Raw genomic sequence first — 23574 nt, 5'->3', positions numbered from 1 at the left:
TAGATTAATTAATTAAGTAAGTTGCGATGACCCTCTTAGGGAATAATTAGTCTTCTCTAATTATTGTCGTTGTATTGATTTAGTTAATTAAATCAACTTTAGTAAACGATTCTATTTAACCCTAAGATTAACCCTTAGTTAAGACAAAACTTATTGATTCCTTTTAAATGTAGATTATTTAATGAATTTATATGTTTTTAAAAAAAAAATATTGTTCCATTTTTGCCCAAAAGTTTGGGCATGACATTTTGGTATCAGACCAAGGTTTCTGACACTAAGAACCTTTCTCCATTGTGTTTCGCTTTTAATAATTATTTTCTTTAAATAATTGTTATTAATTTTAGTTATTTACTTTATTTTATTTTATTGATCATTAAGGATGTTGTTGGTTACACGACAAGCTCGTAAGCATGGTAGGGGTCCTGGATGTGCTCACATGGCACGCGAGGATGTTGTGTGGGATGAGCTAGATCCAGAAGGGGTTCGGGAAGCTCCTCCCGAGCAGCCGATTGACCCCAATAGACACATTTTGGTTGCACTTCAGAACCTAATAGGCATAGTTCAGGATAGACTCCCTACAGTAGATCGACAACCAAAACACCAGAGTTCTGGGAGTCATAGATCCATCACTAGAGAGTGGAGTAAGAGTCCACCTTCTCACCATATAGAGATTCAGGCTCAGCATGAGCTTGAGTTAGTCCATCTACCTCAGGCACCTCTAGTAGAGGCACCAGTTATTTTTTAGAGAGCAGCTCGTCATCCCGAGGATGAGATCAGAGAGATTCTACGCCTTCAACAACCATCCTTTGTAGGATATACCGATGGGGTAGAGGGTGAGGCTTGGCTTTTGATCTTAGATAGGTGCTTCACATTGCATCCCTATGAGAGAAATCTGAAGGTACAGATTTTCATTCACCTTCTGAGAGGTACGACTTCCACATGGTGGAGGCAAGAGGAGTACAAGAATGATTTATCTAGAGACACTATTACTTGGGACATCTTCATAGAGAGATTTAGAGATAGGTACCTATCAGAGCATTATAGGTAGCGTAGGGTAGACGAGTTCCATGACCTTCAATAGAAGGGTCTCTCTGTGTCCCAGTATTAGAGCAAGTTTTTTGAGCTCTTACCCTATGTAGACTACCTGAAAGATGAGAAGTTACTTGTCAACCGGTTCATCAGTGGATTTAATGTCGAGATAGTAGGTCTTGTTAGGATCGCAACTCCAGGGAGCTTTCGGATTGCTGTGGAGAAGGCATTGATTTCAGAGGAGATTCAAGGTAGATCGCAAGACACGCAGGATCGACATCAGAATTGAAATACTATACCATAGTCTTTTGGGCTTCAGAAACCTCACTTGAAGGGTAACCACATGAATTCATCAAGGTCCTTTAAACCCCCTCCTCCACAGCAGTCACAGCAGAATCAGAGGCAAAGGCCTCCACAAGGATAGCAGGGCTTTAAGCCCAAATAGTGGTATTCACAGTGTCCTAGGCACGACCAGAGATCAGAGGGTCCTTACATACTTCTGGCATGGACTCAACCGTCCTCTAGGGGTGGTTTCAACGATTCAAGCATGATAGGAGGATAGGGATTCTCTAGGCCATGGGGTGCATAGTTCCAGACATGTGGTTCTTTCTTCACTTGTGGGGCCATGGGGCACATGGTGAGAGAGTACCCATAGGGTCGGATGGTAGGTAATCAGAGCATGGTAGGTTCAGAGCCTACAATGGGGACATGGGTAAGTCCCATAGAGTCTTTGCAGCGGTTGACAACTGCCAGGCAGAGCATCGGGCCACATTCATAGTGGCCGCAGGTATTATTAGAGGTAGCAGTGTTTCTATCTTGTTTGATTTAGGAGCTACTGATTCTTTTATATCTCCATTGGTAGTGGAGCATTTCAGACTAGTGGCATCTAGGCAAGGTGTTAGCTGGGAAGTAGAGTTGGCTTCAGGAGCTAGAGTGTCTGTTGAGTTAGTGGTTAGGGGTTGTCATCTTTAGATTGAGAGTACGACCACCTTAGTTGACCTTCGAGTCACACCTCTAGGATCTTATGGCACTGTTCTTGGCATGGATTGGCTATACACCCACAAAGCCTAGATGGATTGTCGCCAGAAGAGGATTGAGTGTGTGGATGATCAGGGTACCTCCATAGTTATTTTAGGGATTTAGAGGCCTGTGTCTCTTTGTATGATTTTCGCTATGTAGCTTAAGTGGAGCATGTGAAAGGGATGTCATTTGTTTTCTATCACCATCCGTGATAGAGAGGAAGAGAATGAGAAGGAGGCTTCCCTAGATGATCATCCCATCCTTGAGGAATATGTAGATGTGTTTCCTTCCGAGCTACCTGGTATGCCACCTAGCAGAGAGATTGATTTTCACATAGATCTTATACCAGGAGCCGAGCCAATTTCGAAAGCACCTTATAGGATGACCACAAATGAGCTTAATGAACTCAAGATGCAGCTTAAGGAACTCTTAGAGAAGGGTCACATTCATCTTAGCATGTCCCCTTGGGGTGCACCATTCATCTTCATGAAGAAGAAGGGTGGGTCCCTTCAGTTATGTATGGATTATAGGCAATTGAACAAAGTGACCATCAAGAACCGTTATCCCTTGCCCAGGATTGATGATTTATTTGATCAGCTTAGGGGTGCTAAAGTGTTTTCCAAAATAGATCTGAAGTCAGGGTACCATCAGTTGAGGATTGTGGAGAGCGATATCCACAAGACCGTGTTTCGTACCAGATATGGCCACTATGAGTTCACCATGGTCCCATTCAGTCTTACAAATGCTCCAGTTATATTCATGAGTCTCATGAATGGGGTATTTTACACTTTCCTTGACTGGTTTTTGATTGTGTTCCACAACGACATACTAATATATTCTTGGAATGAGGAGGAGCATGAGCACTTGAGATAGGTATTTTAGTGCTTGAAGGATAATCAATTATATGGTAGTCTGTCGAAGTGTGCATTCTTCAGGTCTGAGGTCAAATATTTAGGTCATGTGATATCCGGTGATGGGATCTCAGTTGACCCATCGAAGATCAGAGCTATTATGGATTGGCCAGCACCAACTAGTGTGACAAAGGTCAAGAGTTTCATGGGTCTAGCAGGGTACTACAGATGCTTCATTGAGGGATTCTCCAGGGTCACACATCCCATTATATCCCTTCAGCGAAAAGGAAAGAAATTCGAGTGGACAGAAAGGTGCGAGAGGGCCTTTCAGGATCTAAAAAGGGCACTCACTAGTGCACCTATTCTTATTGTGCCAGACCCCTCGGCTGATTTCATGGTATGCACAGATGCTTCCTTGGATGGATTAAGAGTATTCCTTATGCAAGAGGGTCAAGTTATAGCTTATGAGTCTAAGAAACTTAAGACTCGCGAGCTTAACTACCCTACGCATGACCTTGAGCTTATAGCAGTAGTGCATGCACTTGTGAGGTGGAGACATTTCCTTTTGGGTCATCATTTTGAGCTTCATTCAGATCATCAGAGCTTGCAATACATCTTTACCCAGCCTAATATTAATGCCCATCAGAGGAGATCAATGGAGTTTCTATGTGAGTATAATTTTGATGTTCACTACATCAAGGGGAAAGAGAACGTAGTTGCAGATGCCTTGAGTAGGAGACATCATGAGATATGCTCCATGACTATGGACACAGATTTGAGAGGTCGTATATTGTAGAAGCTGCCAGAGGACAAGTGGTATCTAGAGGTTTGTCTGGTAGTGCGATCTTAGGGGGGCCTGGAAGGGAGATATGCAGACTATTCTTTAGAGTTTGATGGACTACTACGCCATAGAGGGCGCATCTATGTACATTCTTCAAAAGGATTGCATGATTTCATTGTGTAAGAGGCTCATAGAGATCCTTATACAGCACATCCTAGAGTTAAGAAGATGCATGCAGATTTGAGACAACATTGTCATTGGCCAGGTATGCGATAGTTCATTGCAGTAATAGTAGCCTGATGCCTTAAGTGCTAGAGAGTCAAGGTGGAGCACCACCATCCAGGTGGGTTGCTCTAGTCTCATGCGATACCAGAGTGGAAGTGGGATACTATATCTATGGACTTTGTCATTGGTCTTCCTATGTCAGCACATCATCATGATGTCATCATGGTGACAGTTGATAAGTTGAGCAAGTTGTCCCACTTCTCATGAGTCCAAACTACCTTCATAGCACTAGTGGTGGCACAGGTATTCTTGTGGGATATCATCAAACTTCATGGCATTCCACGTAAGGTTATCTTAGATAGAGACTCCCTCTTCACTTCTTCCTTTTGGAAGGCGTTACAGGCAACCATGGGTACCAGACTCAACTTCAATACATCCTATCATCCAGAAATGGATGGTCAGACAAAGAGGGTAAATTAGGTGTTAAAGGACCTGCTCTGCATGTACATCATGGATCATCAAACCAAATGGGAATAGTACCTTCCTTTAGTAGAGTTTGCCTATAATAATAGGCATCACACTTCTTTGGGGATGCCACCTTTTTAGGATTTATATAGCAGACCTTGCAGGAAATCTTTGAGCTGGGACTATATTGAGGACAGAGTGGCCATAGGACCTCAGATGGTTTGTGATATGGAGCAGGAGGTGGTTTTGACTAGACGACGCCTTAGAGAGGTACAAGATAGGCAGAAGAAGTATGCAAATGCAAAGAGGATAGACCAGAGCTTCATGGTTGGGGACAGTATTTTCCTGAGAGTGCGACCTGAAAAGAGTCCAATCCATTTTGGAAAGGGTTCTAAGCTTGCACCTCACTTTGTCAGACCATTTGAGATCCTTGAGAGGATAGGACCAGTTGCATATCATCTGGATTTGCCACCTAGCCTGTCATGCATCCATGATGTGTTTCATGTATCAATTATGAGGAAGTACATTTATGATGAGTCTCGTACTCTAGATTGGGATGCCTTGCAAGTGGGGTTGGACGGGCAGCTAGCTTTGGAGCCCATCCACATTTTGGTTTGTCAGATGTTGTCTCTTCGAAGTTGAGAGATGGACTAGGTTAGGGTCCAGTGGGATTTCTATGATGAGGTTATGATATCATGGAAGGACGCAGCGCAAATGAGATCTCAGTACCCCCATCTTTTTGATGAACTCCAGAAGGAAGTTCATGCCTAGAGGGGGAGGGTGTGAGGCTCTACCCCGAGCCGTCATAGCATTTCTGTTATTTTCATGTTGGACCTATTTTGCATACTATATTGTGATGCATTTTGGACATAGATTTTATATGATCTCGTGTGGTGGATAACATTGATATGATTGTGTCATTTACTTTGATTTGCAGTACTTCATTTTATACTAGAAATAGTGGTTGCATGATCTATAAATGATTTAATTCCATGTTTATGAGGATGATGTCATTTAGTAGATGATTGTATGTGGATGTTATCCGATGATTGGATACTTGATTTTATAATTGAAATTTTATTCGATATCTGAATTGTATTCTTTTTTATAATATTATATGTGATTTTGGAATTACTAATGTGCAAGTGAGATATGCAGGAAAATTATTCCATGTGACCATGGAAATTATTTGGAGAATAAATCCTAGGCCTATGTCTGATTGTGAAGCAAGGGGTTGTCTATTTGGAGAGACAACCCCTGGTGTGTAAATGTATTTTCATTTGTAAATGTTATGCTTGGATGAGTGTTTAATTGGAAAATTTATTTAATTTATAAATTTCAAAAGAGACATTTGCCATGTGTGTTTTAATGATGTGTAATTCTTTTTTTAGTGTTACTTGACACGTGTTGTAAGTTGAGTTGGAATTGTCATGTCTCTTTTTGAGGATTTATTTTATTAATGCATATATTTTCAATTATCTTAAAATGGTCCCAAGTAAACCTAGGATAGGGAGCCATTAGAAGCGTCAACTCAAAGTTTACCCGTAGGTAAACTTTGGGTGGACTTCCAAGGGGTTAACTAACTTCTGGGGTCAAGTTTGGGCCTCTTTTAGTGGGCCATATGATGTACCTATGGATGAAGGCCAAATTTGGCAATGTGTCCACTCCCTAGGGCTTGTTTAACCTCCCCAAAAAGTGAGTTTCCCAAGTTGGCCGAATTTCATCTTTACAAGAGCCTTCCTTGGTTAGGTAACCCACTTCATGAGTGTCATTCCTCGTCCCCATTCCATTTCCCTTTTTTGAGGTGACTTGGTTAGGGAGTGTGTAAGGCTTTGGGAAGACCAACCAATGAGCATCCTTCACCCTTCCCAAGTGGGTTGGAAAGAGTGAGGTGTGGCTTCATAGGGAATACTTTGGGAGGGAAAAGTTTGATCACCCACTCTCCATTTTGGAGACTTAGAATTTTCAGAGTTTTTGGCAAGCATTCGAAAGATTTTTGGCTAAGTTTGGAAGGGGAAAAGTTGTGGATTTGGGCAGTTCACCTACAAATTCTCTTACCCTTTTTGGGAGATTAAGGTTGGTTGAATTTCTAACTATTGTTTGATGTTGTTTTCTTTTGAAATATTGTGGTTGTTTTGTTTTCCATTGTTGTTGTTGTTTTTTTTAATGTGTAGGAAGGAGTACAAATCTCATTTATGTGGTTTTGTGGTGTTTTTATGTTTCCTTGTTTTGGGAGTTTTCAAGGCCAAACTCACCCTTGGGAGGGTAGAGTGGCCTTGGGGTGAAGGGTTGTTTGACAGCCTTTTGAGTGAGAGGCTCTCTTTGGAAGAGAGTGATTCTCAAGGGATTTTATGACCCTTGTTGCATAGTATTATGTTTATGCAATGGGGGTCATAAGGGGAGTTGATGGCTTGTATGCCTTGGGGGTCAAAAGAAATTTAGGGGACAAGTTTGGAACTTGTGGATATGTCATATTTGCATCCTTTATATGGCATTATGTGCAGTATTTGCAGAATTCTCCTCAACGGTACTTAGTCCACCTTCACCCCATTTGAAAAGTCAGATAAGTGACATTGTTAAAACCTTGAGTTGGGAGTGTTTTTGTTGTTTTGATTTTTCTGCATGTTTGTGTTTGTATGTGTTTCCCATCTAGCCTTGATTCTCCTAGCTCAGGGGTGGCTTCTAGCAAGTCTAGGTTACGAGGTGAGCCTCCATGGTCACAACCTCAAGTTTTTATTGCAGGTTGCTTTGGAAAAGGCTTGGAAGGGAAAGCTTGGAAATGGTCTTTGGTGATTTTATTTTAGTTGCAAAAAAAGGGTTATTTTTGCATTTTAGTTGCAAAGAAAAGAAAGAAAAAAAGAACTTTTTATTGTATTTATATTGGAGAAAAAGAAAGTGTGTTATTGATTAAGTTTACCATGTAATAAATTGTATTTTATTGAAGTATTGATTCTTTTAAATAAAGTGAAAGCATTTTGATTATTTCTATTTTGTTATAGTTGCTAGAAAAAAAATGTTTTATTCTATTTTTTTTAATTTGTTAATAAGTTGTATGCATGCTAGAAAGGAACGGAAATAAATAAAATGTTGAAGTATAGATGTTAGTAAAAGAGAATAAATATTCATATCTATCTATTGTTCATATATAAAAAATAATGTAAATAAGTGTTAGAATGAAAATAAATATTGCATCAAATTTGTTGTTTATAGATTAAATAGATTCTTTTAAAAGAGTTAGTTGCAGCTATAACAAAATCAATTCTGCTAAATTTTTCCTATTCTGAAATGCATGTTAAGTAGGGAAAAATAAATGGATTTTTCAGAATGAGTGTTAGTAATGAATTACATCATGTTGTTTAGGGATTTAATGATTTTTTTGAAAAAAAAATTAGTTGTTGTTGTAAATAAACAAAATTGTCATATTTTTATATTCTATAAAAGCGGGAAATAAATTTAGATAATGGTCTAAATGAAAATAAAAATAAAAGAATTTACTCATATTCTGTTATTTGAAATCAGCCTGCTAAAACTATTGAAGCACATATTTGACCATAGAAATATATATATATATATATATATATATATATATATATATATATATATATATACATGCTACATTTATATTAAAACATATGTATTAAATAAATAAAAAAATGAGTAAACTGGAAATCAAGAGAATGGAATCTTACATTAGAGTTCTGGTTATTTTTCTGAAATCAAGCATGTCTCCTAGATTTTTATATATGTATATATAAATATATATATATATATATATATATATGTATATATAAATATATATATATATATATATATAAATATATTTTTTATCAAAAGAAAAAAATTAAATAAACAAAAAAAAATTGCTAAGGATTGGGGAGTAACCAACCTCCCCATAGCCCTCGCAGGGGCGGCTCGGGCCCCCTCTGTGGGTCGAAGCCCACATGGGTGCTCGCGGCTCCACTGCGGGCCGCAACCCATAGGGGTGGCCTCGGCCGCCACTGCAGGTCGAGACCCGTAGTGGCACCCATGACACCACTGCGGGTGGCGACCCCAAGTGGTGGCCACCGTAGCGGTCGCCACTGCCTCATTGCAGTTTCCTTTGCTATTTTACCCTTCCTCCTCTGCCTCCTTCGAATCCCTGCACACACACACACCCAAAACCCTAAGCAAAAAGAAAGAAAAAGATATGAAATGTTAAAATATGCAACCCTAACCCATTTTCGGGTTAGGGTTAGCATATAAAATAAAAGAAATGAAAATAAGAAATGCAACCCTAGCCCACCTTCGGGTTAGGGTTAGCATTTAGTATGAATGAAACATTAGGGTTGTTTTCTTTAAATAAAATAAAAATATAACTCAACCCTAAATAAAGTTTGAAATTAAATATTATTAAAATAAGAAGAGGGGGAATTCTTTTTAAAATTTGAAAAAGAATTTCCCCCCCGTTTAATTATAGCTATATGTGAAATTAATTTAAAAGCTATTAGAAATTATCTCTGGTCTGATGGGAAGGGAAATAAAAAGCTGCACTCTGTCAATTGGAAATGGTGTCATGTTGATAAGCTCCTTGGGGGCCTAGGGTTGAAAGATCTAAGACTTTGCGGTGTTGCTTTGGCCTCCAAATGGATCTTTCATGCCTTAGAGGGAGATGATCCTTGGAAAGTTTTGATTCGTAATAATATTGAGAGGGGATGTCCTAAAAATGCTAAATTCTGGAAAAATCTTCCTCTCATTGATCTCATTTGTGGTGAATGTCCTATTATGGTTCAAGGCTCGGCGGTTTTTAAATCCATCTGGAAAGCCTGGAACCATGTTAGGCAATTCATCACTAACAAAGACTTCTATGATAATAAAACCCTCCATGGTGAAAGATCCATTTGGTGGAACCTTAAGCTTGGTAATAAACCCCTTGCTCTTACCCAAGGGTGCTCGGCTAAGTATTGGGCTAACCTTGGAATCAAACAATTCATTGATATCTTTGAAATGGACAGACTTATCCCTTGGGATGAATTAAAGAATAAATTTAAGCTTCCTGATTCTCATAAAAAGACATATAGTATGATTGTTAAAGCTAGTAAAAAATTTCCTACCCTATGTCATGTGGACTCTAATAGTTATTTGAAAATAAAATGGCCTGATGGTATCACCATCTCCAAACTTAAAGCTAAGAATATTTATTCTGTTTTAAATTATAATGTTGACATCATCAATCATATTAACAATATTTGGAATACTGATTTGGATATTTCTTCTTGGAAGAAAGTTTTTAATTATCTTTGGAAAAGTTCTATTGATCCTAAAATTAAATATTTTAAATGGTTACTTATTCTCAATAAGCTGCCTATTAGGAACTCTTTTTCTGATATTAACTATTGCAGCATTTGCAGTACCCCAGAAACGGGGAAGCATATCTTCTTTGAGTGTAGTTTTTCCAAAGAGATTTGGCTAATGTTTGGTATTTCTATCCCTTCTAATTTCAATTTTTTTGAAGTTATTACTGGTTTTTTCTCTAAAGCTAGAAAAGATGTTAATATGTTTTGGGATATTACCTCATCTAACATTTTATGGCAAATTTGGAAGTGTAGAAATGAAGAAAGATTTCAAAATATCCCTAGAATGCTTACTGAGTCTTTTCGAAGTCTCACATACTTTAAAATTTTTTCGCAGATTCAGACGACCATGAAAATCAACAAGGCTAAATTCAAAAGGCTGCTCAAGGATGGTCATGCTACCTTTTTTACAAATGAGGTTAAAAATGGATATTTCTGGAGGCTGCACCTGGATAATATACATGCTTTCAGTCAAACCTTCAGCAGAATTAGCAAGGAGATTAAAAGAGGACCTCACAATGCTAATAGTGAAATGGCTTACACGCTGAAACAAATCCAAGATCAGAAAAGTATGGTATGGATGGATGGCTCCATGGGATGGGTGGCTTGGGTGGACACCTGAGATGAAGTGCTTTACTAGGTGTCTTGGTTTATGATTTTGTCCTGCTGATTCGTTGTATATTCTTCTTTTTTGATGGTGTGAGGCTTGGCCTCTGAACTCTGATACTCTGTGATCTTTTGTATTTTTGATCTCCTTATTTCTAATACAAAAAAATTTAAACTCCTAATATTGACTAGGGAGTAAATTAATTGCAATATAGTCTTTTATCAAAGCATAATTAAAATTGGGGATTAATTTTATATAGATCGCAATTATTGATTTAATTTTTTTAACTAGGGTTATTAATGAGGAATATTGTATAGTTATTTTCCATATTTAATTAAATATGGATGTTAGGTTAATGAAAATTATTAATTGTTTTATGCGAATTCTAGCCTATGAGGTCATTATTGGCCAATTATTTAATAGTTGAAATTTGAACGTATTAGGGGATTTAAAATTGACCTTAATATAAATTATATTTATTTGGCAAATATTAAATTTGAAATAGGCTAACTTTATTAATTTAATTAAAGGCATTTTCGAGGTTGCTCAATTGATTGTTTTTAATATAAGTTAGCATTATCATCATTTTATTTAGCCTTGAGTATATTAAATGCTATGGAGATATTTAATATTTCTCGATTTTAATTGGAGGAAATTAATTAGATTAATTAGATTAATTAATTAAGTTGTGATGACCCTCTTAGGGAATAATTAGTCTTCTCTAATTATTGTCGCTATATTGATTTAGTTAATTAAATCAACTTTAGTAAACGATTCTATTTAACCCTGAGATTAACCCTTAGTTAAGACAAAACTTATTCATTCCTTTTAAATGTAGATTATTTAATGAATTTATGTTGTTTAAAAAAAAATTGTTGTTTTTTTTTGCCCAAAAGTTTGGGCATGACATCATTGAACCTGGGAAATTATTCCAAGGTTATGAGCCGACTAAGTTGATGTCTATAAAATGTGTGATGAGTTATGAATGCATATATGAGATCGAAGGCGAATATTGAGATTTTGATTGTGCAGTGTTTAGTGAAGCTTTGTATTGATGTGTTGTTAAAGTTTTTGAGGAACTGAAGCAGATCTTATCAGACATAGAAGTGTTAGTTGAAGATCATTGAACTGTTGTTATCCTAACAGTTACAACAACAAAATCCCTTAACCGAATAGGTCTTGACAAGCCTTAATCTATAAATCCCTAACAAGGTAGCTCAAAATCTGAGTTTAAATCCTCTTGCAAGGTTTCTTCTAATAGGGCAAAGCTCCTAACAGGGCTCATCATAGCAAATCCCTTCACCGGGTGACTCCTAATATGGTATGTTCCTAATAGGGCATATTTGTAAGATCTTAACTGGTTAGAGGTTTCTATTCTGTAGATAGTCAATCTTGTGGGTACTAACTCCCACCATGGTTTTTTCCCTTTTGGGTTTCAACGTATAAATCATTGTGTTATGGTTGGCATGTTTTATGTAGTGTTTACTTATGTGATTATTTTCCTTGCATGCCTATTGATTGTAAAGTTGTTAAGGGGTGTAAACATATTATTAAGGTTTTTTGCTTGCATTGATTCTTCCCCCCTCTCAATGCCTTATAAGTTTATCAATTGGTATCAGAGCCAAACTTCCTTGAGGCTTAATTACTTGGGAAGGATCCCTAAGGTAGAAATGGGGGAAGGAATGAGCTATAGAGAGATGTGTAATAAACTTGCAGAAACTGAGGAGGCCCTAGAAACATTGAAAGGCAAGTTAAAAGCTTCTCTTGCTAAGAGAAGAGAGTTAACTGAACAATTGTTGGAGGTTTCTGAGAGTAGTTCTTCTGATGAAGCAAACATAGAGAAGCTTGATACTTGATACTTAATAAATAAACCAAATATTGGTAAACCAAACTTAATGTCGGTTAACAGATTAACAATTAATGTCAATACCAATGAAAGTTAAAGCATGAAACAGAAATAGAAACAACATCCACAACACATAACACAAAGATTTGTACATGGAAACCCTGTAAAGAGAAAAATTACATTGGGAAACCTTACCCACAATCAGATGATACTACTGCAAACATTATGTGTATACAAATGGGGTTTGCACATGTAGAAAGGCCAACTGCCCAGAGCTCACTGCTCAATCACAAAATAGGAGTCACACTGACTACAATTAGATGGTTAAATCCAATGATAATGTACTTCTCAAAGTAGCATCTCCAATGCTAGATGCAGTACCGGTTAAGCTCTGATAATCACCTTCAAACCTTCCTTGAACCTTCTCTATGGGCCTCTCATATGATCTTCAATATTCACACATACCATATTACAAAACCATATACCATATACTATTACATTCCTTTTTACATTATATCACAAATGAGATCATAGATATATACCAAAACCGAAGACCAAATGTGTAGGTCGGCTCACTAATTAAATCAATTACAAATGAATCAAGATGTGATGCATCATGTCAGCTCAATACATATACAACAATATCCAATCAATTAAATCATCTCCATAATGTGTCATGCTAATCTAGAATAGATAATGCATGTCGGTCCATAACCTAGACCAATTTGCCGATAACAAAAAATATGTCAACCCGATTAGACCAATAACCATAATACCAAAACAAAGTATCCAAATCATGTCTTTGACATAACCAAGTGATCTCCAGATGATAACAAGTCATCATTAATGCCAGTGAACTATATAACCTTCCGATGAACAATATGTTGGTGACTGTGCATAAGTCATTGAACATGTCGATGATTATAATGTGTTGGTTCAACATAACCATAGATCTCCAGAAGGATAAGTGTTGACATCAATGACAAAACTAATGCAACACATCCATAATACCAACAATCTCCCCCTTTGGCATTGATGGCAACACAAGATGGAAAAACATCTAAGTGCCAAAACAGAAAGCCAAAAACCAAAAACTAACAATCTCTAGAATAGATCAATGCCAGAAATCAAAATACAAATGCAAAGAGTATGTATCTCTCCCAATGAATAATCTCTCCCCATAGATAATGTTTCCTAAATACAGAGTTTGTTTTTTCATAGACATCTCTCCCCCTTTGACATCAAATGCCAAAGCAACACAAATACTAGAACATACAACCAACTCATATAACCAATTATAGTAACCAATTATTATAACCAACTACTCCCCTTGAGAAGTATCTCTCCTCCATCAAAGCTGAAAAAAGGTTTCTCTGTTAATTTATGTCTATTTGATGCCAATCTTCAACTGTCTTAGTCTCTACCGGTGAGGGTATTACCCCAAGTTGTTCTTTGAGATATTCAAAAGTTTCCTGCGGTAAAGGCTTCGTAAAGATATATGAAATCTACTCTTTATTATTCACATAAACCAATCTTACTTCTTTTGCTTCAACATTCTCTTTCAGAAAATTATATTTGATAGAAACATGTTTAGTCTTAGAGTGAAATACCAAATTCTTTGATATATCAATTGCTGCTGAATTAGCACAATAAATGATTATAGGTTCTTTTCATTTTACCTTTATGTCCTTCAACATTTTCTTAATCCATAATACCTTAGTACAATTAGTTGCTATTGCAACATATTTTGATTTTATTGTTGATAATGATGTACAACTCTGTTTCTTGATCAACCATGAAATCAATCTACTACCAAGAAAGAATGCTCCTCTAGTGGTGCTCTTTCTGTCATCTACATCTCCTCCCCAATTTGCATCAGTGCATGCACATAAATCAAAATTTTCATCTTTAGGATACCATAAACCAAGATTTTTTGTGCCTTGGAGATACCGAAAAATCCTTTTCACTGCTGATTCATGATTTTCTTTAGGATTACTCTGAAATCTTGAAACAATACATACTACATTCATTATATTAGGTATTTTTTGTGTCAAATACAGTAAGCCTCCAATCATAGATTTATATCTTGTCAGATTAATAGGAGCTGAATCATCCTTCAATGTCAATTTATTAGTTATAGTCATAGGAGTACTTATCGGTTTAGATTTTTCCATACCAAATTTCTTCAGTAGTTCCTTCAAGTATTTTTTTTGACATATGAATATACCTTTATCAGTCTGTGAAATTTGCAATCCTAAAAATAATTTTATCTCCCCAATCATAGACTTTTCAAATTCTTTCTGCATCTTATTAGCAAAGTCTTTACATAGTCCATCTTCTCCTCCAAAAATGATATCATCAAGAAACACTTCAATAACCAAGATGTCATCATTAGTCACTTTGAAATATAAGATGTTATCTGCATTACCTTTAGTGTAACCAAGCTTCAAAAGATATTTTTCCAATCTAACATACCAAGCTCTAGGAGCTTGCTTCAACCCATACAAAGCTTTCCTTGATCCGTAAACTATATCTTTATCATTTATCAATGAAAATCCATCAGGTTGTTCAATGTAAACTTCCTCTTCAAGATCACCATTCAGAAATACACATTTTATATCCATCTGATATACTTTATAGTTCTTTTGTGTTGCAAATGCAAGAAATAGTCTGACTGCCTCAATTCTATCCACCGATGCAAAGGTTTCATTATAATCAATTCCTTCTTTCTGTGAATATCCTTTACACACTAATCTTTCTTTGTTTCTGATTACCTTACCATCTTCATTAAGTTTATTTCTAAATACCCATTTAGTTCCAATTACATTTTTGTCTTTAGGCCGGGGAACCAATGTCCATGTATTATTCTTTTCAATTCGTTCTAGTTCATCTTCCATAGCTTTAATCCAATGTTTATCTTCACAAGCCTCAATAACATAAGTTGGTTCAATTTGAGAAATTAAACATACCTCTTCATTTGCCAGTCTTCCTCTTGTCATAACACCTTGATGCTTATTCCCAATTATCTGACTTTCAGAGTGATTTAGTCTCACATACCTAGGTTTATTCACTTGTTGTTGTTCTTCAGTCACTGTGGAATTCTCTAATGATGCCAATGTAACTGGATCCACATTTTGTACCGGTGCACTCTGTATTGGTTCATTTATGATGATCTCAATTGTTAGTTCAGAATCTATAGACCTTGAATTTCCTGTAAAGTGATCATCTATCTTCACATTTGCACTCTCAACGATCTTTTGCAATCTTTTATTAAAACATCTATATGCCTTTCTCGTAGATGAATAACCAAGAAATATTCCTTCATCACTTCTAGGATCAAATTTACCAACATACTCATCTCTCCTAATATAAAATTTTCTTCCAAATATTCTAAAATATTTAAGAGTAGGAGTATTACCAAACCATAGTTCATAAGGGGTCTTACCGGTTTCACCTTTGATGTGAACTCTGTTGAAAGTGTAAACCATTGTATTCACTACTTCACTCCAGTACACATGAGGTAGATTTGCTTCCAATATCATGCTTCTAGCTGCATCTAGAATAGTTTTGTTGTTCCTTTCCACAATTCCATTCTGCTGAGGTGTCTGAGGTGTTGATAGTTGTCTTTTGATTCCATTCACTTCACATAATGTATTAAACTCCTTAGATGTAAATTCTCCTCCTTGATCCGATCTCAAACATTTGATTTTCTTATTGGTTTCATTTTCTACCATTTCCTTGAATAGTTCAAATTTTCCAAAAGCTTTGATTTCTCGCTGAGAAAGGTAACCCAACACATTATAGAATAATCGTAAATAATTAGCATAAAGTATCTATCTCCCTATAGACTTCATGTTCTTGCTGGACCACACAAGTCAGTATGAATTAAATCAAGAACATTATTGGATTTCTCATAAATACTCTTAAAAGTTGTTCTAACTTGCTTTCCCATTTGACATTCCTTACATACCAGATTATGAGGTTTTACAATCTTAGGTAAATCCCTTACTGCCTTAGTTGACCTAATCTTTACAATGAAATCAAAATTTACATGACAAAGTCTCTTATGCCATAACCAAGTTTCGTCAATATGTGCAATTAAGCATGTCTTTTCACTGTTATTCAAATGAAAGATATTACCTCTAGTGTGATTACCGGTTGCAATCTCCAAGCCAGTTCTATTCATGATTTTGCATTTACTATTTTTGAATTGTAAATGAAATCCCTTTTCAACTAATTGACCAAGACTCAAAAGATTATGCTTCAAACCTTCAACAAAGTAAATGTTGCTTACCATCAAAAGATATAGTGCCTTTTCCTTTGATCAAACAAGCTTTATCATCCCCAAATATTACTAGACCTCCATTATATTCCTAAAAAGATAAGAATTTACTTTTATCACCAGTCATATGATGTGAACATCTTGAATCTATAATCCATTCATCTTTTTCTTCAATTTTAGCAGCCAGAGCCTGCTCTACTGGTGGAATAGTAGGTGTCAGTTGATCTTATTTTATTGCAATTAAATCCCATCCATTGTCTATTGGTTATTCATTAGAATCATCAGTAACTCCTTCATCAGCACAGTAACAAGATTTATCTTTGTTCTTCTTAAATTTATATCTCTGATATTCAAGGTTAGGCTTATATGTTCTTTTAGCTTCTTCTCTCAATCTTGCATGTCTATCAGGACATCTAGATGCCATATGACCAACTTTATTGCAGTTAAAACATTTAAATGTTGCTTTACCTTCATACTTACTTCCAATAGGACCTTTAGGCATTTTCCTTGCAAATAGTGCTTCAAGTTCTTCCAATTCTTCATTTTCCTTCCTGATATCTTCAAGTTCTTTTGCATAAAGTGCTTTCCAATCAGATATCTTAGATGATGATGATGATGCTCCAGATGATGATTCTTTGAAGGCTAAATCTGTCTTAATTGTAGCAACAGGACCAAATTCCTCAAGCTCAAACACTAAAAGTTTTCCAACCAAGGTATCTCTAGATACTGATGTATTAGGCATTATTCTCAACTCATTAATAGCAGTTACTTTTATTTTATATGCTTATGGAAATGCTCTTAAAACTTTAGAAACAATTTCATCTTCACTTAAGGAACCTCCACAATTTCTATTCCCAAAACAATTTCATTAACCCTTTTCATAAAAGCAGAAATTCTTTCATCTTCTTCCATTTTTAGATTTTCATACCTAACCCGGAAGCATTCCAGTTTTGCAATTTTGACAGTGGTATCTCCTTCATTCAATGTTTCCAATTTATCCCAAATAGCTTTAGCATTAGATTGGTCTAATAATCCCATGATTTTCTGATCTGACAGTGCGCTCAAAAGTGCTTCTCTTGCTTTGCAATCACTCTCTTGATCCTTACCCAATGTTGGTGGATTAGGTTGATTTAGTGTAGGGCCAACATATCCATTCTTTGTAACTTCCCATATTTCCCTTCCAATGCAATTTAGATGTGCCTCCATTTTGATCTTCCATAGACCATAGTTAGTTCCATCAAGTTTCAAACTATCCTTCCTGAAAAGTTTTGTTGCCATAGAATCTCCTCAAGCTATCAAACTTCTACAAAAATAGGACTTGGCTATGATACCAATTGTTAGGACCCAGAGGCAACTAAGAGGGGGGAGTGAATCAGTTGTCTATTAATTTCAACCTAAATATAACTTAATTAAACTTGATACTTAATACCAATAAACCAAACTTAATATCGGTTAACATATTAATAGTTAATATCAATACCGATGAAAGTTAAAGCATGAAACAGAAAGAGAAAAAACATCCACAACACATAACACAGATATTTGTACGTGGAAACCCTGTAAGGGGAAAAACCATGGTGGGAAACCTTACCCACAATCAGATGATACTACTATAGATAGTATGTGTATACAAATGGGGTTTGCACATGCAGAAAGGCCAACCGCCTAGAGCTCACTGCTCAATCACAAAATAGGAGTCACACTAACTACAATTGGATGGTTAAATCCAATGATAATGTACTACTCAAAGTAGCATCTCCAATGCTGGATTCAGTACTGGTTAAGCTCTGATAATCACCTTCAAACCTTTTTTGAACCTTCTCTATGGTCTGCTCATATGATCTTCAATATTCACACATACCATGTTACAAAACCATATACCATATAACATTACACTCCTTGTTACGTTATCTCATAAATGAGACATTACATATATACAAAAACCTAAGACCAAATGTGTAGGTCAGATCACTAATTAAATAAATTACAAATGAATCAAGATGCGATGCATCTTGTCGGCTCAATACATTTACAACAATATCCAATCAATTAAATCATCTCCATAATGTGTCGTGCTGATCTAGAATAGATAATGCATGCCAGTCCATAACCTAGACCAATTTGTTGGTAACAACAAATATGTCAACCCGATTAGACCAATAACCATAATACCATAACAAAGTATCCAAATCATGTCTTTGACATAACCAAGTGATCTCCAGATGATAACAAGTCATCATCAGTGTCAGTGAACAATATAACCTGTCGATGAACAATATATCGGTGACTGTGCATAAGTCACTAAACATGTCGGTGAACACAATGTGTTGATTCAACATAACCATAGATCTCCAAAAGGATAAGTGTTGACATCAATGACAAAACTAATGCAACACATCCATAATACCAACATATACTACATGTGAGAAAACTAAGTCTTCCGATACAAAGGTCAACATGGAAGAAGATAAATTTGCACCTAAAATTCAGAAACCCACTAGTAAGAAACCTTATAAACCTATATGTTTCAATTATCATAAGCTAGGACATACTGCTAATGTTTGTAAAAGCAGATCTAATGTTGCTAATGGCTATAGACCTAATACATATCAAGGATATAAGCCTAAAAATTTTAATGGATATTGTTACACTTGCAACATTCATGGGCATAGAGCTGTTGAGTGTAGGTATGGAGAAAATAATTCATTACCTCACATGAGTCAAAGATCTGGTGATGGTTGAAAAAGAACCTTTAATGACCAAAGAAGTCCTAATTGGGAGAGACCCTACGTTAATCAGTCTAGCCCCTATGAGATGGAGAAGAGGATGAATGTGGTTTGCACAATCTGTCATAACTATAGTCATGTATCTATGAACTATGGAAGAAGGGCTGGTAGAGGAAATGTTGGACCTTGGAGAGCATCTGTTATGGCTTGTTATCATTGTCATCAGGTGGGACATATTGAAAATTTTTGCAGAGCAAAGGTGAATCAATCAGTAAATCAATCTGATGATTGAAAAGGGAAGATGAAAATTGATATGGAGGAGACAAGAGCTGAAATGAACAAAATCTAAAAAAAGAAGGATTATGAGAAACCATCTGAAGATCCTAATTCTTCAAATAGTGTGGAGAACCCTTCACTGACAAACTAAGTTGTTAAAAAGCTTAGGGGGAGCTTAATGTTAGATCTATTTCAGAACCCCCTAAAGGACCATGAGGTAAGGTAAATCTGCATACTTTGATACATTATGATATTGAGAAGTGATTTGATGATCAAACCAGTAAGTTTGATGTGTTATGAGAACTAGTAGTATGTTTAAAGATATTTTAGGGTTTTACTAGTAATAGCACTTAATGCGGTAGATAATGGGCAAATAAAAAGAACCTTGTGAATGTCATTTGTCACTTTGGATTCTTGTGAGAACTTGCAGAGCGAGAAGAGAAGAGAAAAGTTTGTGTTTTCAGCATCAAACCGAATTGACAAATATTTGAGCAAATTTGAAGTGATCCATGATCGATAATCGATGAGAGAACATTGTCGGTGTCAAAAGCCTAGTTGTGAAAAAGGTAAAAGGTATTTATCTGGAAAATCCTATTTTTTGTATCTGAAGTCTAAATCTTTGAGAATGGATACCCTACATCTAGTAGATGTTATAGGCAGGCCTCATCCATAATTCAAAAGGCACCCATTTAAGTCTGTTGAAACTGATCCTGTCGGATCCCTATCTGGAGTTCCCTATGGAGTGTTACATGTAGAAGATGTTAGATCATTTTATCATTACAAACTGGAGGATCTTGGTATGTTTGTGATCTTTGACCAATATAAATTTCTATGTGATAAGAATGGAGTGGTGAAGGAACAATTTAAGAAGGTTATTGAGAAAGGTTTTCACTATGCACTAAATTCCATTGATGATTTTGATGGTGAACATGTCAGATATGTTCTTAGCAGGATTCATGACCAATTTATGTGGCTTGACATACCACATAATATTACAAAAGAATCTTTTCATGCAGTCATCGGACTTTGTGCCATCGGTGAGGTTCTAGTATTGAGATTCATTTCTAACAATGATGTTGAAATGATGACTAATTCAAGATGGGATGGAAGAGCAATGATAGTGAATAATATTAATAATCTGGTAGTTAAATATGCTTCAATGATTATTGGTTACCGAATAAATCATTCCAACAAGATGAACAACATCTCTGTTGCAGCCATTCATACCACATACCGGATGATAAAGGAAGATGTTGATTATGATTTATCTAAGGCATTGCAAAGTCAACTGATGTTGAATCTAGAGTCCATCAAGAAGGACAAGAGATTGAAGTTTAAATTTAGATAGTTGATCATTGGTTTATTTTTCTACTTTTAGAACCATTTTACTGGTATCGATGATGTTTAGTGGTCTAAGGACACACCAACACTATCGCAGATGAAGAACAACATTAGAATGTTGGGTGATGGTTTTGATAAGATTGCATGGGGATATTTCAAATATTTTCATAAGAAAATGCATGCAAGAGAAAGGTTACGAAAGAGGAATGTCCAGAAATATTAGGACACAATTTATTTCATGGTTGATACAAACACCTGTATGATGGAGGCAATTTATCCCATGATAAATTAGGTGATGCTTATGGGTTATAAAGTCTAGGTAGATCTTTTGGTGGCATATGCAGATCACTTGTTAACTCAACTGGTAAATATAACTACAAAAAGATTTGGCACCTACAAGGAGAAATCTCTACAGGTGCACTGAATTAAATAAACCGATAATTGCTAAGAAAGTGAGAAAGGAAGTGGAGGAATTTGTTGAACAACAAGGTTTTACAAAGAAAACCATTACAGAAGAAAGAGAAAGGCATGCAACACAACAGGTAGGTGCATCTAGTGCCCCAATCGGTACCTCCACCGGTATGAAAACAAGAAGTGAAGATGCAAAGGTTAAGAAAGAGATACCTGCTAAAGCTAAGAAGGAGAAGCCTTCCAAGATAAAATTCAAGAGAAAAGGCAAAATCGTTGAGCCCCCTGCACCTAAAGCACCGGTAACTACAGGGAAAAGGAAAAAGGAATAAGCAAAGAAACCAATAGTTGCTAATGAAGAAGAAACTGAATCAGAAGGTGAGAAGAAAGACTTAAGAGCTAGTGGTAAGACATCAAAGGATATTGGAACTTCCACTGTCAAGACTGTAAAGAAACTGGTAACAAAGCTTACATCTTTTGAAAAGTTAATTATGCATGTTAAGGATTATAATTTATTAACTGCTATTAATAAAATTTATGATAGTTTTAGTGAGGATGAACAAAGATAGATAGAGGATGTAGTTGTTTTTATGATGAATAAATACAACAAATCCCTAATTGAATTGCAAGAGCTAATTTCAAATTCTTTATATAATAAGATTGATGCAAGATGGCATGCTGCTATTAAACAAGATAGAGAAATTATTGAATTCATTCTTAAAAATCTACAACCTGAAGCTACAAGAGAGGAGATAGATGAAATTCTTGCAAAGGTAAAATTAATGGGTTTATATGGAAACTAAGCTAATATTGAATAAATTAATGGGTTTGATTCGGAAGAGCAACTGGAGAAGTTTGAGATAAAAGTGTAGACGTCTAAAAATGGTCAACGCTTGCAGAGTCATACTTTAACATTGACGCATTGCCTTATTTTAGGGTTTTTGCGTCACATTAACATTTCTCCTATGATTCACACTTGGTCTTTATCATTTGCGAGCATCGAGTCTTTCTTCTGCTTTCTTCATTTTTCTCGCTTTCGAATTTGGTCTTGTCGATAGCAATTTTCAGTCATGATTCGTCATCGATCCTTGTCCTCTTGTCAATCTTGTCAATTTTGTGATCGATTTGTCATCGATCGTCGTCCTTCTCAATCATGTCAATTTGGATCAATTAGTCATTGTCCCTTGTCAATTGGTGCATATCAATTTGGTCTCTTTATCAATATTGGTCAATTTGTCAACCAATCTCAATTGTTTATCAATCAAATCATTTATCAAGTCAGAATCATGATCAAATCGAATCTACATCAATTATCTTTTGTCAAGACCTAATCTTCTAAGGTTTTATGATTTATTCATTTAATCTTGTTTGGCATTTTCCCTCTAGGTTAAATAATTTATTTATTTATCCTAAGTCTTCTTGTCACAATTAAATGTTTATTTAATTGGCTAACTAATTCTTCCCTCTTTGTGAGTTAATTAATAAATGAAAAATTGTTAATTAATTCACTTAATTCCTAATTTTCCAATTTTCTAATTTCCTAATTTCTAATTCATCTAATTTTCTATTTTTCTAATTTTTCTCCTAATTTCATGGGAATGACATTTCAATTTGTCATAATTTGTCATAATTGACAATCAATCAATTTTGACATAGAAATTTGTCATAATTTTGTCATAATTTATCAATCAATCAATCTTGCATAGAAAGTGCAAATTTGTCATAATTGACATTCTTGATTTGCAATTTCCATTCGAATCTAATTCATGGTAATTGTGTCTTTTCTCCAATTTGTCTATAAATTGGATGAATTTCTTCAATCCCAATTAATCACTTTTTCAAATCCCTACCTGGTCGAATCAATCATGCTTCGAGTATTCTTGCGCTATCATCTTGTCTACTTGCTTTCACATCATGCTCATGCACTAGTAGGTGAGATACACAATAAAGCTATTTGAAGGAGAAAGAAGGACAATGGAGTCACATGAAGGAGATATCCAAGTCTGCATTTGGTTTGCTTAGTTTTCAATCTTGAATGTCTTGTTTTTATGTCTTTATTGAGTGTGTTTTGGATTGATCATTGCATTTGAGCTTTCGTGATTGAGCTAGATTAATATTGATTTGCTTTGATGATTTCCACATTTCCTAGCTACATTAATTGGTGAACCCGACATGAACTGACCCCCTAATCATGCTTTTGAGTGCTCTTGAGTTGTTTTGCAAGTGAAAAACCCAAGAAACAGGGTAATGCAGGGTTTTCTAAGAACTTCTGTGCCTATGTGAGACACTTTGTGCCTATGTCAAGCATTATGCGCCTATGTCAAGGACAATCTGTGCCTGTGTCAAGCATTCTACGCCTGTGTGAGACATTCTGCGCCTGTGTAGGG

Source organism: Cryptomeria japonica, chromosome 9 (genome assembly GCF_030272615.1).
Source record: "Cryptomeria japonica chromosome 9, Sugi_1.0, whole genome shotgun sequence".
Taxonomy (NCBI): domain Eukaryota; kingdom Viridiplantae; phylum Streptophyta; class Pinopsida; order Cupressales; family Cupressaceae; genus Cryptomeria; species Cryptomeria japonica.
The sequence above is the reverse complement of the archived record's forward strand: the minus strand, read 5'-3'. Positions refer to the sequence as shown.